Below are 20,963 nucleotides of genomic sequence, written 5' to 3'. Positions count from 1 at the left end.
GCCATTTCACAACCCTCCTATTGTTACTGAGGGTGGGTTGTAACTCCACCTTGTCGTGTTCTGTATATTCCAAGTCCAGATCTAGGAGATGGGCCCTGAGTTCAATTATTAGCGGGAATTGATCGCTATCCCTTCTTTTATCAATTTTAAAATTCGCTAATCTTCCCCATGTACTTATACTATGCAGAATGTAGTCTATTTTTGAAGTTGAGTTGCCTCTCTGGAAAGTATCCAGATTAAGGCCTCCTTCACCCACTCTGCCATTGCACGCCCTCAGTCCGTTGTTTAATGTAAGGCCCATGAGTTGCAGTGCGGCCACTGTGCCTGGAACAGTTTTTTCTATTGTTAGGTAAGGAATTGCTCTCATTCGATCTTCCTCTTCTGTTAAATGTTCGAATCCAGTTATAGGTTCATAATTACAGTTAAGGTCACCCCCTATCATGATTGTCTCTCCTACTGGGATTTTTTTGAGCAGGTCATCTAGTAGAGTTATTTCGGGAGACTCCAAGTTTGTCCTTCTAGGTCTTATATATACATTAAACAAGTGGGTTATTATCTTATTTTTTTTTCCCACTACCAACCATAAAATGTCCTCTGACTCAGTATCTTGCATACATATCTCGACATTTAATGAGATTGTTGCCCATATAACCAACCCCCCAGACGGTCTCCCTCTGGCAGCTGAGGTAGCACTAATAAAGTAGGTTTTATATCCTAATTTATACGGTGGATCTTTGAGCCATGTCTCTTGAAAGAGACAGACATGATGTTAATCAATATATTCCTGCCAATCGGGGTCTATGAGCTTATTTTTTAAGCCGGCTACATTCCAAGAAATCATGGTAATAAGACCCCTTCCGTTTAGGGTTTTAAAATTGGAACTAGGACACAGAAAGGTTGTTGAATCTTTCCTACTATGCAAAGGCTCCCCTACACTCCCTGCCGCTGTAGCATGAAAAACATTCCCTTCGTGGGACTCACCTACTGTTGTGACCCCATTGGGTCCCACTTGTGCCTGCTCTATCTGGATTAGTCAATCTAATCTATCAAGATTGGAATCACCATTTCTCTTTTGCACTCCCTCATTGTGATTGTGCTTATGCCTCTGGACACGGAGTTTGGTAATTAGTGGATCCGAACTAAACCTCATGGCTTTGGAATTGGGGTCGGGGGTTCTCTGTTCCATGTCAATCAAGCCTCTGGATAATCTTCCATCCTTAAATGTTAGTGCAATAACGTCAAGTTGCCCCTTCTCTCCAGGGATTCTTTCCGCCCCCCTGATATCTGAACGAATTATGGATAGACAGTGCCTTTTGGCCCTAATCCAGTATGTAAGCTTGTTTTTTAAGGAGTCCTCATCTTCTCTGGTATTTAAGGGCAATTTTGGAACATTTAACAAATAAACAACATTGGTCCTACTAGGGAACCTATCCTCCTCAGACTATGGATTCCATATAGTGTATTGATTATAATCATTAGACACTTGGGAATAGGGGTTCGAAGTAGGTTCCAAATTTCCTTTTTGGGATCCTTTTACCAAACGGGGATCTCTTCGTGGATGCCCTGATCCTTGCCATAAATCACTAGCATTTCTTCTAGGGAAGTTACATGAGCCAATATTTTCCCCATTAATCCCTGTCATGCATCCCTGTGGATGATGTACAATCTTAGCTATAGCTGGAGTAAGGTTGGGGTTAGTGATCAAATTTTGAGAACATGTGGGTTTACCTTGTAGATGGAACGAGACTGGAGGGGACTCCTTTTCGCATTGAGCTCTATGGATACCCCTACCCCCCTCCTTTTCCACGATATCTGTTAAGGTTCTTACTTCAAGTTTCAGGTCCCTAACTTCCTGGATTAATCCAGTGATAAGATCATAAAGGTCTGCTATAGATCTTGTTTTGTGTTTCAGAGGGTTCACTGGTTCTAAATTGAGAGGAGAGGTCCTCTCACTATCCAACTGTACAGTTGGGATATATGGGTGTATGTCATCCTCAGATTCCCCCTCTTGTGCATTCAGTACAGTACTACTATCGAGTTCTGCCAGGACTGCATATTTATTGGAGCACATAGCTTCACGCTCCTGCGTATGGCTCTTCTTCCTATTATTATCGAAGGTGCATAGGTGTAAGGATCGAGTTGTGGCAACTTTAGGGCTGCCAGTCCTAGTATCGGATGGTGCCTCCCCCTCTTGCTGGCTAGCAATCTCTATCACTTTATTTCCCACTGGTTCGGTTTTCTTCGTGTAATAGGAGGTAATCTTTTTATCGGGACCCTCCCGAATAGTGGCCCTGCTAGATAGTAGTGACTCTACCTCCTCGATAAGATCGTCTATTTCAGCTATTGTGCAGTTCTCACCCGTATTCCTAAGTTTTTTTACAGATTTCTCCTTCCCCCTTGGGGGTTCTGATGCCTTGCGTTTTCCCATAGCTTGAACTGTCTATGAAGTGCTTCGGCTCCTTGAACCAGTCCACAATATATAGTTTATAAAAGAGAATAGAGGAAGGGCTGGTGGGGATAGACCTAGATAGTACAATTATGACAACGATATCTATGTTTCCCACTATAGATATAAGCAGACCTCCTGCAACATGTGAAAAGGCAGAGGCCCAGCCTTGCCCCTCTCCAATATCTATTAGGTAATGATAAGAGCATTGCAACAATAGATGGAATATACCGTCCTAAGGCCCTCTATAGAAAGACCTGTTTAGGAGTAAATGTCAACACAGTACCTTCAGGCAGCCGTGCGTGTAGGTTGCCTAATCCATACAACTTTGGATGAATGTCAGGGGGGTGGCCCAGCCCTGCCTCTTCCTGGCAATGACGGGCAAGGACGGGCCCGCCCTTGGCCCGGGCTTCGCCCGGGCGCGTCCCGCGCGGCGGGAGCGCTACTTAGTTATAAAGGGCTCCTGCCCCTGCCACACCTCCTCGGACCTCTGACGCGCTTCCCGCGACGGCGGGAGCGCAGATAAGGAATTAAAGGGCTCCTGCCCTCACCACACCTCCTGGGACTTCCAACGCGCTACCCGCGGCGGCGGGAGGGCTACTTAGTTATAAAGGGCTCCTGCCCCTGCCACACCTCCTCGGACCTCTGACACGCTTTCCGCGACGGCGGGAGCGCAGATAAGGAATTAAAGGGCTCCTGCCCTCACCACACCTCCTGGGACTTCCAACGTGCTACCCGCGTGGGCGGGACCGCTACTTAGTTATAAAGGGCTCCTGCCCCTGCCACACCTCCTCGGACCTCTGACGCACTTCCCGCGACGGCGGGAGCGCAGATAAGGAATTAAAGGGCTCCTGCACTCACCACACCTCCTGGGACTTCCAACGCGCTACCCACGGCGGCGGGAGCGCTACTTAGTTATAAAGGGCTCCTGCCCCTGCCACACCTCCTCGGACCTCTGACGCGCTTCCACCGACGGCGGGAGCGCAGATAAGGAATTAAAGGGCTCCTGCCCTCACCACACCTCCTGGGACTTCCAACGCGCTACCCGCGGCGGCGGGAGCGCTACTTAGTTATAAAGGGCTCCTGCCCCTGCCACACCTCCTCGGAATTCTGACGCGCTTCCCGCAACGGCGGGAGCGCAGATAAGGAATTAAAGGGCTCCTGCCCTCACCACACCTCCTGGGGCTTCCAACGCGCTACCCGCGGCGGCGGGAGCGCTACTTAGTTATAAAGGGCTCCTGCCCCTGCCACACCTCCTCGGACCTCTGACGCGCTTCCCGCGACGGCGGGAGCGCAGATAAGGAATTAAAGGGCTCCTGCACTCACCACACCTCCTGGGACTTCCAACGCGCTACCCGCGGCGGCGGGAGCGCTACTTAGTTATAAAGGGCTCCTGCCCCTGCCACACCTCCTCGGACCTCTGACGCGCTTCCCGCGACGGCGGGAGCGCAGATAAGGAATTAAAGGGCTCCTGCCCTCACCACACCTCCTGAGACTTCCAACGCGCTACCCCTTTGTCTGATTTTACCTTTACGCTTCCGGTCTGGTATCTCATATTCTTTTACTTTTTTGCTGTTCTTGCATGTCTTACAATTAAAACACTGAAAAAGCCGGTAACCTCCCTCGTCCTTTGTTGTTGTTTAGAAAAATAACTATGTACCAGGAGATCCTTGTGCAAAGGTACCCCTCCTATAGGTGATTAGTGTGTGACTGGAAATGTTTGTCCCTATGACATTGTCTGTCTGCAAGATGTGCCAGTAAGGTCAAAGTATTTCATAAAACTGTGACAAACCAGATGCAAATCTGTGATTATTCTAATCTGATTGGCTTCAGACCTTTTTTGCTTGTCACTTAATAAATCCTGGCTTGTTCTCTTGCTAACTGTTGGAAAGTGGATTATTGGTAAGGGCAGGTAAGTACCTACATTTAGAAATAGGCCTTAACCCCCACTAGGTCCAGTCAGGTCTCTATAAATTAATCCCAGCTCAACCCTTTGTAGCTTGACAATAAGCAGTTAGGCTTAATATAGGATGCAGGTGTATAAAGCATTTAATAATCACAAAACAGTAAATAAGTAAAACACCAAACACAATAAAACCCAACTCCAGTTTATAAAAATAGATTATATTTGTATCTTTAAAATGACACTAAAATGACAAAAAAACAATAAGGGGAATCAGAGATATGATTTTTAAAGAATAAATATTTTTCACGCATAGAAACTGAAAATGCCAATCTGGACATCTATTTGCACTCGACCGGGGTAGTCAAAATTGGAGGCCGACCGCGATGGAGCCCTGCTCGGCGAGAGACCTCGGTCAAAGTTTTACCTTCAGACTTAGGCCCTCATTACGACCCTGGCGGTATAGAACCGCCAAGGCCGCGGCACGCGGGAGCACCGCCGACAGGCCGGCGGTGCCCCGCGGGGCATTCTGACCGCGGCGGCTTAGCCGCGGTCAGTAAAGGGAAACCGGCGGTCTCCCGCCGGTTTCCCGCTGCCCCCAGGAATCCTCCAAGCCGGCGCAGCTTGCTGCGCCGGCTTGGGGATTCCGACCCCCCCTACCGCCATCCAGTTCCTGGCGGTTCTCCCGCCGGGAACCGGATGGCGGGAGGGGGAGTCGCGGGGCCCCTGGGGGCCCCTGCAGTGCCCATGCCAATGGCATGGGCACTGCAGGGGCCCCCGTAAGAGGGCCCCTACAAGTATTTCACTGTCTGCTTGGCAGACAGTGAAATACGCGACGGGTGCAAATGCACCCGTCGCACCTTCCCACTCCGCCGGCTCGATTACGAGCTGGCATCCTCGTGGGAAGGTCGTTTTCCCCTGGGCTGGCGGGCGGCCTTTTGGCGGCCGCCCGCCAGCCCAGGGGAAAACTTGAAATACCCGCCGCGGTCAAAAGACCGCGGCGCGGTATTTTGGAGGGCGGAATTCTGGCGGGCGGCCTCCGCCGCCCGCCAGAATCAGAATCAGGGCCTTAGTCTTTATCTTGAAGATTTTCTTCACCGGAATGAAGTCAAAAGTCGGATCTGACCTCCTTGGACCCCTCTTCGGACAGACGTCACAGGAGACTTCGGTGCAGGATTCTAAGTTCGGAGTTAGATGATTTTTCATGATGGAAATCTTGGTCGGGGACGAGCTTGAAATTAAAGCTGACCTCCCTGGAGCCCTCTTCGGATACGCTGTGTGGAAGCCTCGGTCACATTTTTATGTCCGGACTTAGAAACTTTTTGGGAGCTTTTTCTCTCCAACGTTGGACGACCCTCCACAGCAAGCCGATTTTGAGTCAACATCATCAGATTGCCTTTCAACAAGCCCCTGATTAAATCCCGGAAGTCTGGGGCTCTGGAGCCTTTCAGCGAGACAAACCTGCAAGTCAGGCCAGGTCGCAGTCGACGTAAACCTGCTTGATTGATGACATTGGGTCGGTCCACTTATGGAGCATTTTTCCAAAGTTGCTCCAAACTTCTGGATCTTCTTCCAGAAGGTCTTTGAAGGTCCTTTCGGAGTCCACAACTCACCCCAAGATTCCAGAAGCTCTGAGTTGCTCTTTGAGGGTTATGCCTCCAACTCCAAGAAAGCACCTGGCTCAAATCCAAAAAAGACCACTGGTCACTGGTCAGCATCTTCAGGGCTTGATGCAGGGGACTCTGGTCAGCTACTTTCTACCTGTAGCAAACAGGGAGTCCCTTCTTGAAGCAGCTGAAGACAGGCAAAGTCCTTTTAGTGGTGAAGCCCAAGTGTGCAGCTGGTGCAGTCCTTCAGCGTGCAGTGTCCAGGTGCAGGTTAGGGGTCTAGCAGGGCAGTCCTTCTTCTTCTTGTTCCTTGTTCCTTGTAGGGATCTGAGGTGGGGTGCAGCTCTGCCAATTTTATCCTTGCTTCTGGGGTGGAAAGCGGGGGCTCTTGGCCAATCACGTGCAGGCCACCACCCTCTTGAGTGACTACTTCCTGGGAAATGTGGCAAAAATCAATCCCAGGAAGCAACATTCTCCCAAAATCCAAGATGGCAAAAATTCAATCTCAGATGTTAGGTCTCGCTGTGTTCACCCACTGGTGTGGCTAATGGACCCTTGGCACACCTCTTTCCAGCCCTCTCTTAATCTAACCTCCTCCCACCAGATGCTTCCTTTGTGTCAGCCCAGGCCACTTCACACCTCATCAAGGCACCCAGGCCAGACTGCCAAAGGCCGGCCAATCAGAGAAGGGCACTACAGAGCTGAAACTGGTTTACTTTTAGGAAGCATTCTAAAACTCTATGTAGGTGAAATGTATCGTAAATTCAACAGTGGCAAGTTGCTGGATATATTATAACTTTTAATTTGATACTAGACAACCCATATTTATTTCCTTTCTATGGAAATAAGACTTTATTATTTGAAAATAAAGTATCTCCATGTTAGCCTATAGAGCCCTTTGACTACAATAAGGATAAACAAATTTAGCTATTTTTCCCTCACGAGGGCTTATAAAACATATTTTATAAAGTCCCTGCTTTTAGTTACACTGCATCAAACCCTGGGGACACCTAAGGCACACCTTAGGGATGACATATGTAAAAATAAGGTAGCTTAGGACTTTGGAAGTACTTGTAATTCCAAAGTCAAATTTGGGGTTAACTTTAACTTAAAAGCAGCCAGCAAAGCAGGCTTACATTTACAATTACACTGGGCACCACAGCAGTTCACCTCTGGGTGCACTACCTATGCTGGGGTTCTTAAACCTACATGCCCTACCATATACCAGGGACCTATAGGTAGGTTGACAAAGCCAAGTATAATTAGCCTAATTTGCATAATCATTTTAATCAGAACACAGGCCCTGGGACTGGTTAGCAGTGCCCAGGGTACCATCAGAGTCAGAAATACACCAGTATAAGTGAAAAATGGGGCAAAAAGTTAGGGGGATTCTGCAATCAGCCCTGTTTTCCCACACTAACCTTGTCCTTAGCACTGGCTGCTGCTTTTTTATAATCTTTTTTTTTTTTGGTGCATTTGCGTTTTATTTGCAATAGTTCCCCGTAAAGGGTACTGTTTTTTAGCTTTGTCGATGGGCACTAGTTGCATGAGCAGGGATTTCCCAGCTGTAGGCTTCCTATATAAAGAAGTCTGAAGCTGATAATCTGCACAAATACTCTAAGGTCAAAAAAGTCACTTCTGATTCACTGACATAGCTAGTGAAGTTTAAATTCAAATTGTTGTTGTTGAGGGTCATCATATACTCTACCACTTATGTACTACAGAAAGGGTGGCTATGCTTACATGTTCGCACTTCCGATATATGTATATAGTGTACTTGGGAAAATGGTATCAAAAGATCACAGATAGTACTCCGAGGGTGCCAAACTGGTGCCACACCCAACCATCTCGGGTGTAGTTATGTCGACTGGAGAGTCAGTCAACATGGAGAAATAGATAATGGTTTACCCAGGCACACAACAATAGTCTATAAAGTCGGTTTCTTAGTACCATGAATCCAATTGTACAACTTGCACAAACACCTCTTTGCACTACGCGGCAACAACCCGTTATGGCTTACCATGGCACTGTTTACTGGATTTACTTATTAATTCTCCAGTCATTGCCAAAACAATTAAACATTCTGTGTCACCCCACAGTTGAGAATATTACATCTTTTCTGAAATATTGCATTATTGCGAGCATATGCCTTGAGAAAGTCTTAATGACGAAACACGTGTTGGCTGTTGTTTCATTGGATCCGACTGCTGCTCATTGGATTCATGGTGCCTTGGATGAATAAAGTGTTAACTCTACACAGTCTATCCTTGAAACTTTTGATTGATATATTGTACTAAGGAACTGACTTTATAGACTATTGTGGTGTGCCTGGGTAAACCATTATCATATACTCTACCACTAATTCTTGTGAGCCCCTCCATATCAGAAACAAATCATCTATGTAACAGGCACCATAGGACCCAGCTCTCTGTCCACTTTTCATTTTCTTCCAACCAGAACACCTGCTTACCCCACCAGCCTACAAATAGATTTGCATAGCTGGAGGCAAAGTAGGTGCCCATGGCCATCCCCTGTATCTGTCAGTGTAGTTGTCCTCCAAATGTAAAGATGTTATGGTCGAGACAAAATTCAGTTAGTTGTACAATGATAGTGTTATGTTCACAGTACTTAGGTGTCCTTCCTCCCAGACAAAATTGTACTGCTTCCAAGCCTGCTTCATGAGAAATGCATGTATATAAATTGGCCACATATAGGCCCTCATTACAACATTGGCGGTAAAAGCCGCTTAACGCCGTGCAGAAGACCGCCAACACACCGCCGCGGCCGTGGAATTCCACCACAGCTATTATGACCCACAGTTCGGAATCCGCCAAAATTCAGACACCCACACAAGTCTGCCACACCAAAGGTCAGTGATAAACTGACGAAAACAAAACCTCTACTGTGACGCCAACAGAAAAACGCCCACACTATCACTACACACGAATCCACGCGGCGGTCTTTCAACCGCGGTATTCCATTGGCGGTACACACCACGCGCTCAAAATATACACACACATACAAAACATAGCCACATTGGACAATTTGAAATTCACACACCTGATACACATACACACACCACTTCCACACACCCAATATAATATAAAACACACACCCACATCACCCACAAACCCCTACGACAAAAATTCCGAAAGAAGGCCAGAGAGAGACAGCACCAGCAAGAACAACAGCATCCACAGGCACACAACACCATCACCCACAGAACTTCCACGCACCTCACACAACACCTCACTAAATATCAGCACACTTATCACCACAGACTCCACCCCACACATCACCTACACCACCCCATGGCACGGCAAAGACACCCCAGGTTCCCGGAGGAGGAGCTCAGGGTCATGGTGGAGGAAATCGTCCGTCGTCCTGGTAGAGCCACAGCTATTTGGATCACAGGTGCAGCACACCTCAATAGCAAGGAAGATGGAGCTATGGTGAAGAATAGTGTACAGGGTCAACGCAGTGGGACAGCACCCAAGAAATCGGGAGGACATCAGGAAGAGGTGGAATGACCTACGGGGGAAGGTGCGCTCTGTGGTCTCAAGACACCACCTGGCGGTTCAGCGGACTGGCAGCGGACCCCCACCTCCTCCCCCACAACTAACAACATGGGAGGAGCAAGTCTTGGCGATTCTGCTTCCTGAGGGCCTCACAGGAGTAGCTGGAGGAATGGACTCTGGTAAGACAAATCTTAATTATTACATCCCCCACCCTACCTGCATGCCAGCACATACCCCCACCCTCACCCCCAGCACCCCAACTCCTCACATATGTCCCAACATCACAAACCACCCATCCCAACACCAAGCCCTGCATGCAACAACAAAGCATGGACACCCATCACTAAAGCATGCCCACTGCACAAACCCATACAAACCCCTAAACCATCATCACACAAGGTCCCACACAGGAATGCAAGCACTGGGGTACACAGTCACCCACCCATTGCACACCATGACACACACAGATGTAATGACCATCCTTTTATACCCCTGCAGGACCCCTACCCAACGTCATCGGACAGGAGGGTCCACACATATCCACACCACCAACAGAAGAGGCACACAGTGATGACAGCACCTCTGTCCAACTGGATCTAGATGACCAGCCCGGCCCATCGGGGACCTCGGGACAGTCGGTTCCCCTCACCCGGTCACAGGCCACCACAGACCTTCCCCCCTCTGGAAACACCAGCACAGCACCCACCCAGCGGGCCCATACCTCCGTCCCCAGGACACGTCAATAAGCTGTGTGTCCACCACTACAGGGAACCCAGGATAACCCACCACCCCAACAACAACAGGGACCTGGGGGCAGTGGCAGTGGGCACACGGTCCAGTAGACGGAGCCCCAGGAACACAGGGGAACTGGGAGGGCTGCTGTTCGACAGGGGACGGACAGGCCAAGGGAACCCACTCTCCACGAGGCCCTCTCCTCCATCATGGGAGCCTACCACCACTCCCAGGAGATGATAGCAACGGTACTGGCCAAGTTTCAGGAGACCCAGCGGCTGCAGGAGGAACAGTATATGGGCTACAGGGAAGAACTCAGAACCATCAGCTCCACCCTGGGCACCATCATAGGGGTGCTGAAGGAAGTACTCAACACCAGGAGGGACACTGTGGCACTACAAGGGGCCCCTGACACTAGCATGGACGATGAACTGCCCATCACCTCCGCCAGCGCTAGTGGACAGGACGCCCCGCCACAGGACCACCACACCAGCACCCCACCCCCTGCAGAGGGAGAACCACCCCGCAAACGGTCCCTGAGATCCAGGGCAAAGACAGAGCACGATGCCAAGACCCCTGCCAAAAAATTAGACCACCGTGATTGTCATCCTACTGTCCCACTTTGTCACCCTGTCCATGCTTAAACTGCCCCAGCTCCACTTCCTATGCCCATATGGGCAATGCACCTGTGAGACTAATAGACTGGACTCTGCCATGGACATTCCTCCGCCATCACCCCTCACCATTTCACTACCCCCTCCAATATTGAGCACTTAAATAAACACACTTAAAGCACAAAACAATCTGGAGTCTGTCTGTGATTTCGAATTAGTGTATTAGCAATTACAGTGACAAAATGCTCTTTCAATTGTAATGTCAACATACCTATGTCACACAGCTCTAGTCCATGAGGGATCTAAGCAGATGTCACACAGTGGGACTCACATCTGTGAAATCGTAAGGGAAAGTGACAACTCAGTGACCATACACTGGGTGAAAACGACAGACAGTAGAGAGGTAGTAGTGTTAAAATACATGTAGTAGGCAGGTCTGTACTCTGCCCTGTGTCTCACTGGAAATATTGCTGGATCACTGAGTCCCTGTTGTTCATGTCTTCTTCCTCTACTTTCTCGTCTTCACGGTCCACAGACTCCACAGCTGCCACAACACCGCCATCTGGACCATCCTCCTGCAGAAAAGGCACCTGTCGTCGCAAAGCCAAGTTGTGAAGCATACAGAAGGCCACGATGATCTGGCACACCTTCTTTGGTGAGTAGAATAGGGATCCACCTGTCATATGGAGGCACCTGAACCTGGCCTTCAGTAGGCCGAAGGTCTGCTTGATCACCCTCCTAGTTCACCCATGGGCCTCATTATAGCGTTCCTCTGCCCTTGTCCTGGGATTCCTCACTGGGGTCAGTAGCCATGACAGGTTGGAGTAACCAGAGTCACTTGCAAATGGTGAGGGACAACTGTTAGACACGCACTAACCTGGAGGGATATCCCCAGACCCAGACAACCATTCCCACTGACTTGCTTCCAGGTGCTCACCTAATAGCCACACACGGTGCCTCTGGAGTTGACCCATCACATAAGGGATGCTGCTATTCCGCAGAATGTAGGCGTCATGCACTGAGCCTGGGAACATGGCATTCACATGGGAGATGTACTGGTCTGCCAAACATACCATCTGTACATTCATCGAATGATAACTCTTCCGGTTTCTGTACACCTGTTCACTCCTGTGGGGGGGACCAAAGCCACATGGGCCCCATCAATGGCACCTATGATGTTGGGGATGTGTCCCAGGGCATAGAAATCACCTTTCACTGTAGGCAAATCCTCCACCTGAGGAAAAACGATGTAGCTCCGCATGTGTTTCAGAAGAGCAGACAACACTCTGGACAATACGTTGGAAAACATAGGCTGGGACATCCCTGATGCTATGGCCACTGTTGTTTGAAAAGACCCACTTGCAAGGAAATGGAGCACTGACAGCACCTGCACTTAAGGGGGAATTCCTGTGGGATGGCGGATTGCTGACATCAGGTCTGGCTCCAACTGGGTACACAGTTCCTGGATTGTGGCACGGTCAAGCCTGTATGTGATTATCACATGTCGCTCCTCCATTGTCAACAGGTCCACCAGCGGTCGGTACACCGGAGGATGCCGCCATCTCCTCACATGTCCCAGCGGACGGTGTCTATGAAGGACAACAGCGAGCACAGAGTCAAACAACTCAGAGGTACGTACCCACAGGTTACACAGAACACCATTCATACACAAAAGATGGCCTGTATGTGTGTAGAGTCTACGCCTAGGTATGTGTGACGCAGTTGAAAATGAAGCCATGTGGGCCCCTGAAATGGCAGCTGCCTGACCTGTAAAGTGGGACAATGGGATGTGAGGTAAATGCTGCATTGGTTAACATTGGACCCTATGGGTCCCAGGAGCCAATGACGATGTACGCCGGCGGTGACGGTACGCACCGCCGCGGACGTGACGGCCATTTTCTATCTGTTCAATCACTCGATACCTGATCTTCGACAGGAGAGGACCTACACTGCAAATGCTGCTGTGACCTCGGTCTGGAAGACACAATGGCTCGAGTGTCTGGGGAAAGGGCCCCTGCCTTCACATCGGAGGAGTTGGAGAAGCTTGTGGATGGGGCCCTCCCCCTGTACACGCTACTCTACGGTCCTCCAGACAAACAGGTAAGTACACAGGGAGCATGTTGTATGGGCTATGCCTGTGTGGAGAGGGCTGGATGTAAGAAGGAAGGGGGGAGAGTGCTGCGTGCATGAAAGACGGTGAATGCATGTGCCACATGGCAAGGGAAGGGATGGGGGCCAATCAGTTTGACGGTGCAGTTGGTAATAACTTCTCTTTTTCTCCTGTACATTTCATGTAGGTCAGCGCCCACCAGAAAAAAGATATTTGGTGTGCCATCGCCAAGGACGTCCGGACCCTGGGGGTCTACCACAGACGGAGCACCCACTGCCGTAAAAGATGGGAGGACATTTGCTGCTGGAGCAAGAAGACGGCGGAGGTTCAGCTGGGGGTGGCCTACCCGGAGTTGGATGGGCGCTTGAGGGCATCACAGCAGACACAAGGGGGTGAGTACACTCTCATTCTGCTGACTTTGCGCGCAGTGGAGGTGTCTGGGTGGGGGAGGTGGGCTGTGGGTTTCCCTAGGCCAGGGCGAGTTCCGTAGGCAAGGCCCCTCCGTAAGGCAGGCCTTGTGGCACCCCACCTATGTAGAGTGCCAAGCACACCTAGTCATGCCCCTGTGTCATCTATGTGTGCAGATGTCGTCCATAGCCTTGTAGGCCATTTCCCAGGAATTGAACAGTGGACCCCAAGAGCACGGCGTAGTGCAGGGGGCTTCTGTGTGTGTCGTGTCCGCCAACAGTAGCGGTAATGCATGCACTCAACATGTCTTTCTTCTGTTGTTCCCCCCCTTTTTGTGGTCTCCCTGTTCTTGTGTGCATTAGCATCATCTGGCGGAGGAGCAGTGGCACCGGAGCACGAGGGAGCTGCATCCCACATGGCCCTGGAGGGCGAGACTACTGACTCAGAGTTCACCAGTGGGACGGAGGGCGAGGGGAGCTCCACGGCGGGGACAGGAGCTGACACCAGCGGCATGGACTCGTCCTCTGATTGGAGCTCCCTTGTGGTGGCGGCAACATCTGTGCCCCCAGGATCTACAGGTACAGCCGCCACCTCCCCTACCAGCACCGCCCCCCCCAGCAGCTCCTCAGCCTTTGCCCCGTGCCCGCTCACCCAGGAGGGTGGGCATCACCTTCGCCCCAGGCACCTCAGGCCCTTCCCCAGTCACCCCTGCTGCCCTCAGTGAGGAGGCCATTGACCTCCTCAGGTCCCTCACTGTTGGGCAGTCTACCATTTGAATGCCATCCAGGGTGTAGAGAGGCAGTTGCAACAAACAAATGCATTCCTGGAGGGCATTCATTCTGGTCAGGCGGCCCTTCAGCAAGCTTTTCAGACTCTGACCTCAGCACTGATGGAAGCCATTGTCCCCGTCTCTAGCCTCTCCCCTCCAACTTCCTCCACCCAGACCCAATCCCCTGTACCTCAGCCTATCCCAAGCACACCTACAGACCAGCATGCACACACGTCAACACACAAGGGAAGCTCAGGCAAACATAAGCACCACACATCCCACAGGCACTCACGCAAGCATCACACACATGCAGACACACCAACATCCACTGCCTCCACTGTGTCCCCCTCCTCCTCGTCTCCCTCCTCCCTCCCAGTCTCGTCTACACTCACACCTGCATGCACTACCTCTACAGCCACTACGTCCCTCTCCAGCACACCCACCACCACACCCCGCTCACGTACAGTCACCACCCCACTACCATTCACACATCCCCTGTGTCCTTTCCCAGTGTGTCTGTGACGCCCTTCCCAAGATACACAAACGCAGGCACACACCCACCCAACAGCCATCCACCTCACAACAGCCTCCAGCGCATGCACCTTCACCCAAAGTAACCAAACGTACACCTCCTACAACCACCACCTCTTCCTCCACTCCCAAACCCCCTCCAGCTACCCGTCCCAGTGTCTCCAAAAAACTTTTCCTGTCCACCCTTGACCTCTTTCCCACACCTCCCCCACCCCGTCCGTCTCCTAGGTCCCGAACTAGCACCTCAGCCACAACATCTCCGGGACCAGTGGTGCCTGTAGTCACCGGAATCTGGAGTGCACCGGCCACCAGGGCAGCCAGTGTGACACAGAGCCACAGCACAGACAGTCCCCCACCTGTGAAGCATCAGAAGTTGGCCAGTGCCCGGCGGGAGAGGGGGAAGACTCCAGCCACCAAACCCGCTCCAAGGGGTCCCGGTGGGAGTGTGGAGTCAACTGTGACACCTTCCAAGGTGGGGAAGGGCCACAAGAAACCCGGAAAGTCTGGGAAGAGCACCACGGCGGAGAAGACCGCCATCATCCCCGATGCCCCGGAGCCCACCTCCAGGACAAGCCCAGCTGCCCAGGACAGGACCGCCAGCACTAGCCCACCTGCCCAGGAGGAGCCCATCAGCACCAGCCCACCTGCCCAGGAGGCCACCGCCAGCACCAGCCCAGCTGCCCAGGAGGCCACCACCAGGACCAGCCCAGCTGCCCAGGAGGCCACCGCCAGCACCAGCCCAGCTGCCCAGGAGGCCACCGCCAGCACTAGCCCAGCTGCCCAGGAGGCCACCGCCAGCACCAGCCCACCTGCCCAGGAGGTCACCGCCAGCACTAGCCCCGCTGGGCCATGAAGGACTACCAGCAAACGGCCCGCTGGGCCATGAATGACCACCAGCACAATCCCCGCTGGGCCATGAAGGACCGCCAGCAAAAGGCCCACTGGGCCATGAAGGACCGCCAGCGCAAGCCCTGCTGGGCCATGAAGGACCGCCAGCACAAGCCCCACTGGGCCATGAAGGACCGCCAGCAGCTGAGACCCTGCAATGGAGACCGCCGTCTCAAGCACCGCTGAATAGGGCACCGCCGTCTCAAGCACCGCTGAACAGGGCACCTCCTACTCAAGCACCGCTGAACAGGGCACCGCCAAATCAAGCACCGCTGAACAGGGCACTGCCGTCTCAAGCACCGCTGAACAGGGCATTGCCGTCTCAAGCACCGCTGAACAGGGCACCGCCAACTCAAGCACCGCTGAACAGGGCACCGCCAAATCAAGCACCGCTGAACAGGGCACCGCCATCTCAAGCACCACTGAACAGGACACCGCCATCTCAAGCACTGCTGAACAGGGCACCGCCAAATCAAGCACAGCTGAACAGGGCACCGCCGTCTCAAGCACCGCTGAACAGGGCACCGCCGTCTCAAGCACCGCTGGCCAATGAGCGGCAAGGGCACTGACGCAACTGAGTCCGTCACGGGGTGAATGATGCACTCTGGGCCAGAACCAGTGGAGACTGTCATCCACTACCCCAATCCTTGACAGGATGAAGCACTCTGGGCACCATGCCCCCTCCAGAACCAGTGGAGAAAAGCATCCACTACCTCTGTCCTTAGCAGGATGAAGCACTCTGGGCACCATGCCCCCTCCAGAACCAGTGGAGAAAAGCATCCACTACCCCAATCCTTGGCAGGATGAAGCACTCTGGGCACCATGCCCCCTCCAGAACCAGTGGAGACTGTCATCCACTACCTCTGTCCTTAGCAGGATGAAGCACTCTGGGCACCATGCCCCCTCTAGAACCAGTGGAGACTGTTATCCACTTGTGAGACTGTGGCTTTGCACTCCCCAGGATGGAACAGTGGGCAACCCACCCACTGTAGAGACTTGAGAGACTGGCTTTGCACTCCCCAGGATGGAACAGTGGGCATGTGGCCCCCTCGTGGATTTGGCGTCGTGCACTCAAACGGCTGAGGTACCCCCCTTTCCTTCCCCCTGAGGTGCCTGTTTAGTCGCTCTCTGATGCCCCTGCAGTGTTCTCTCCGTCATGGTCGGGAATCTTGTGTGGGCCTCGCCCACACCGTGTGGTCTCAGTGTTCCACAGACTTTCTTAGTGCACTACCTGGACTACTATGCTTGGTAGAGGAGCAGGAAGACTATTGCAGGTAGAATTTGGAGTTCCGGGTCCATGGCGTCCTCGTTCCTCGTGGGGTGTGTAGAGGTGAGCGTTTTTCCTTCGGGATTCCTGTTTCCGCCGTGTTTTTATCCTTGGTGAATCCGCCCCGGAAAAGGTGGCGGATTGGCCTGTCATTATAGTGTGGGCGGTACATTGTCTCCCGCCTGTCTGTTGGCGGTGACCGCCGCGCTGTTTGTTTGTACCGCCGTGGCGGTCGGAGTGTTAAAGTGGATGTCTTTGTTGGCGGTTTCCGCCACGGTCTTAATTGCTAATTTTTTACCGCCGGCCTGTTGGCGGTCTTACCGCCGCTTTAACACCGACCACCAGGGTTGTAATGACCACCATAGTATAATCATACAATACTTCTCCTCCCATTGCACCCCATCAATTAGCTTTAAGAAGTTCTTTGTGTCCTTTACATAAGAACGTAGGCTATGTACAAATGAGAACAGGTAGGAATCAATGAAAGTTGAAGTATTCTACAATAAATTGGACTTGGAAGATATAATTGGACGTCCCTGGGATTTATTGAATTTTTATGCATCTTTGGACTGTGATAAAATGTTGGGACTTGGGGATGATGTCATTTTAAATGCAGGTATTCCTCGTACCCCAATAATCCCTTGTCCCGCCAGTCTTGCAGAAATAGATGGAACATCTGGATACTGTGAATATATTCTCTTCTGCTTATCAGGTCATAACACTGCCTGTCCCCAAGTTACCTTTAAAGCTTCTGTTTTCATATTATTCTCTGAAAAGCAAGACAATGTTTCCACATTTGTCTGATGGCTTGATTATCAAATTAATGTCATTTTGCAAGGCTTGCATTTCCTGCCATTACTGATTATTGATACTCATATTACTTCTTTGATTTGCTTTGCTGTGGAGTTTGATCAACTCCTTATTCACTATCTTGTGGAATGTATCAACCACATCGTGGGGAGTCTGTGGGATGAAACAAGACTTTGGTTTGAAGACATTGAGACCACTTTTTTGTTGGATACCTGCTTCTTCCAGCATCATGCCTATTTTTGCTGGTGTTTTTTCACGACTCAATTATGTATTTTCCTGTAGATTCTGTAGAAAATGTGTACTTTCCATAGCATCCCCGGTTAATATATTGGTGTCCAGTTTTCCACTTATTTACACTTGTTCTTCCTTATAAACCTTGAGTGTATGTATCTTCAGAAGCATTCATTTCCTTACAAATTTGTATAGGTCTATTCTTGTCTGAGCATAATCCAGTTGCATAAATAAATCATCCCACAAATTTATAAAATTCTAATTTAAAAATCTAAAATTATAACTGCAATGAAAACAAATTTATGTAATTAACATATCAATTTGTTTAAAATAAAACTAACACTTCCTAAATATTACAATTTTTTTTTAGAAAACTGTATTTTTTAAAGAATATTCACTTAAAAAATCACAAAATAAACAACACATTTTCAAAACACTTCCCATCCTATGGCCATGCAACCTGCATCTAAAACATTGTTAATAAAAAATCTAAAACTAAATACACCAAAATATTAAAACAAAAACTAAACAATGCAACAAAAAATGTATAGTATTCAAAAAAACAATGTTATATACAATGATATTGAAATATCTGATATTATTAACAATAGCATTACATGAAAAGTGACAAAAACAGTCTTACCTGCAATTTAGTGTTCCAAGATATTTTGACACCACAATATGTCTGCAATAATAGTAAACACCAACAATATTTTTTCAGTGATACTAGGGTCGAGCACACTTTAGTTCACCTTCTTAAGAGGTGGCACTCCAGATCCTATCCTAGTGCAGTCAACTAATCACACCCTATCCTGTGGTCCTCATTCCACTGATGGGGGATTCGTACGGAATGATTAGGCTGCAGAAATTACTACAAGCTGCAAAGTGTTGCTGCAGTTCAAAGAACAAATATTGATTTGCTGATAATGTCAGAGTAGAAATTGCATTCTGCTTCCTTTTCTGCCAGCTAAGAGGTTTTGTCTAGCAAACATTGGATATAGCATTTGTGTTTTGTGTCTGATAGTAGGCTCCTGAAATTCCTTTATAGCCTGTTTTATTGTACTTTTGAGACTCATATGTTGTGAATCTGGGAGTAGAACAATAGAGCACTGTGTGTACTATTGAGGGCAGCGGGTAATTAAACTGGTTTGGTGTAATTATGCCACATATTAGCTCTGTAGAGGTTTGAGCCCCCACCCATATCAAGTTCTGTGATGCCTAGACATGTTGCCCCATTTTTGGCATGCATATACCTTTATGTGTTCTTGTAGGTTAGGACAATATGAATTATCAAATTTCTATCAGTTTTCTTATGTCCTAGGGATTCTTTTTCTGTCTCGCCATTACATAGTATCTTTCTAAGATGCCTTGGGGTCCATTGAGTTCTCCAAACCTGGAACCTATTTTGCTGGGTTTTCGACTGGGCAGTTTACTCAGCTCTTCATGAAGAGCTAAGTAGTTTTTGGTGCTGTCTCTCATGTGGTGTTCCACAGTTAATGATGCGTCTCCCGCTTGCTAAAATGCTTATGATATCCCTATAGATGTGTTTTGTTTCCTTGGCTTCATACAGCACTCATTTTGTAGGGAGATTGTAGGTGTTTCTCTTTCCATTAAGGTTTTTCTCACATTGAGATCTGCAGAAGTTTGTCCTTTGGGTTTCTGCTATTGCAGTTTGACGACCGTGGAAAGGTGTGACTTTGGTCTGAAAGTGAATGTTTTGATAATATTGGTTTGTATTTCAGTGGTCACATAATTTATTATACTGTTTCTCGAAGAACGACCAGTTCGAAAATTAGCTATTGCAAGCTCTGTTTTTTCTTAGCATTACAAATACAGAGCCTCGGGGCTTTGCATAGATGTATTTGTTAATTTAAATTACTATGTATTTTGCCACGTATGCTGATTGTATAATTAACATTGGGGTATTTATATAGTTTAATGCTGTGTCTGTTGCAGTGCTTGGGTTCTACATATCAGAATATTCAAGGAGGTGTAGGAGTGTCGAAAATGTCCTCGAACTAGAATGTGGTTCATCATGTCTCATGTGCAATGCAAATACGTTAAAAAAGAACTCTGAGATTTAGGAAGACCCATTTGTTGTTTTGAGTAATGTGTGTCACACTTTAAGCTTCTAAGGGTTTGGTTTATAATTCACAGGAAGCCATGTAATGTCCAACATCCTTAATCCACATATGATCTGTCCATCACTTTCCAAGACCAATCTTTATGCTCCCATAACTGCCTTCCTTGTGTTTTTATGAATTTTCAGAAGAGGAGCCTCAATGCCCTGGTCCATTTCAGTAGTCTACAGTGTTTCATAGTAGATGATAATATCGTGGTTGTTACTCCTTTGTATGAAAAGGTTCATTTGGAATGTGTCGCGGCTGTGATGGCGAAGGTCATGCCTCTGTGGCCCCAGCCATGCGATGTCCTGAATGCCGGCACTGGGTCCACCAAGAGGAGCCAATGACAGTGCTACTGCTGGGAAAGCCGCCATCCCCACAGCTCTAGGTGAGGTAGGAGGTCTGGGGGGTGGGGGGGGCAGACAGAACAGACACCAATTTTTGGCACTGCCCAATTACCACCCATCTCTGGGCCAACCCCTGAACCCTTTTAACATTTATCTAAAAATGGTTGATTTCAAACCTTATTTGATCCAGCTTACAATATTAAGGCACAATATTTCTGTCCGATTCGTTCATACTATGGTTTCTGCAATATGTTCATTAATCATGATCACAAAATTGAGGGTTTTGACCTTCTAACATGAAAATGATCCCTGTCACTACAGCTTGCCTCAGCTGCACAGCTACTGAAAGTAGTTGCCCAGACCCTTTGTTCTTTGCCTTTTGGAATTTTCCTCTGGCTCTGCGCATCTCTTGCCTGGGTAACTCGTGCCATCGAGAGGTTGCATTGTTATCTCTCCCCGGAACTAATTCTACTGCCAAAGTCTCATTCAGTCCTTGTAAATTCTTGTTGCTGCCCTTATGGATGGTGACCTCGAGCTCTCCCTGTCATGTCTCGCTATCGCTGGGTAGGATGAACTCTCTTCCTTGTAGGCCCAGCCTCTTGTCTGCCATATTGAGGATGCGGTAGCCATCATGACAGGCTTTTTCCCCTCTGTAGTAT

The 20,963-nt window shown here is 49.4% G+C and overlaps 1 protein-coding gene across 1 annotated transcript in view; it reads left to right on the top strand.

Annotated features, from left to right (window-relative positions):
* Positions 1-20,963, top strand: part of LOC138292185 (uncharacterized) — a 186,393-nt gene that overhangs the window by 91,926 nt on the left and 73,504 nt on the right. The window lies entirely within an intron of this gene.

Source organism: Pleurodeles waltl, chromosome 4_2 (genome assembly GCF_031143425.1).
Source record: "Pleurodeles waltl isolate 20211129_DDA chromosome 4_2, aPleWal1.hap1.20221129, whole genome shotgun sequence".
Classification (NCBI taxonomy): Eukaryota; Metazoa; Chordata; class Amphibia; order Caudata; family Salamandridae; genus Pleurodeles; species Pleurodeles waltl.
This window is presented reverse-complemented; position numbering and strand designations above follow the sequence as displayed.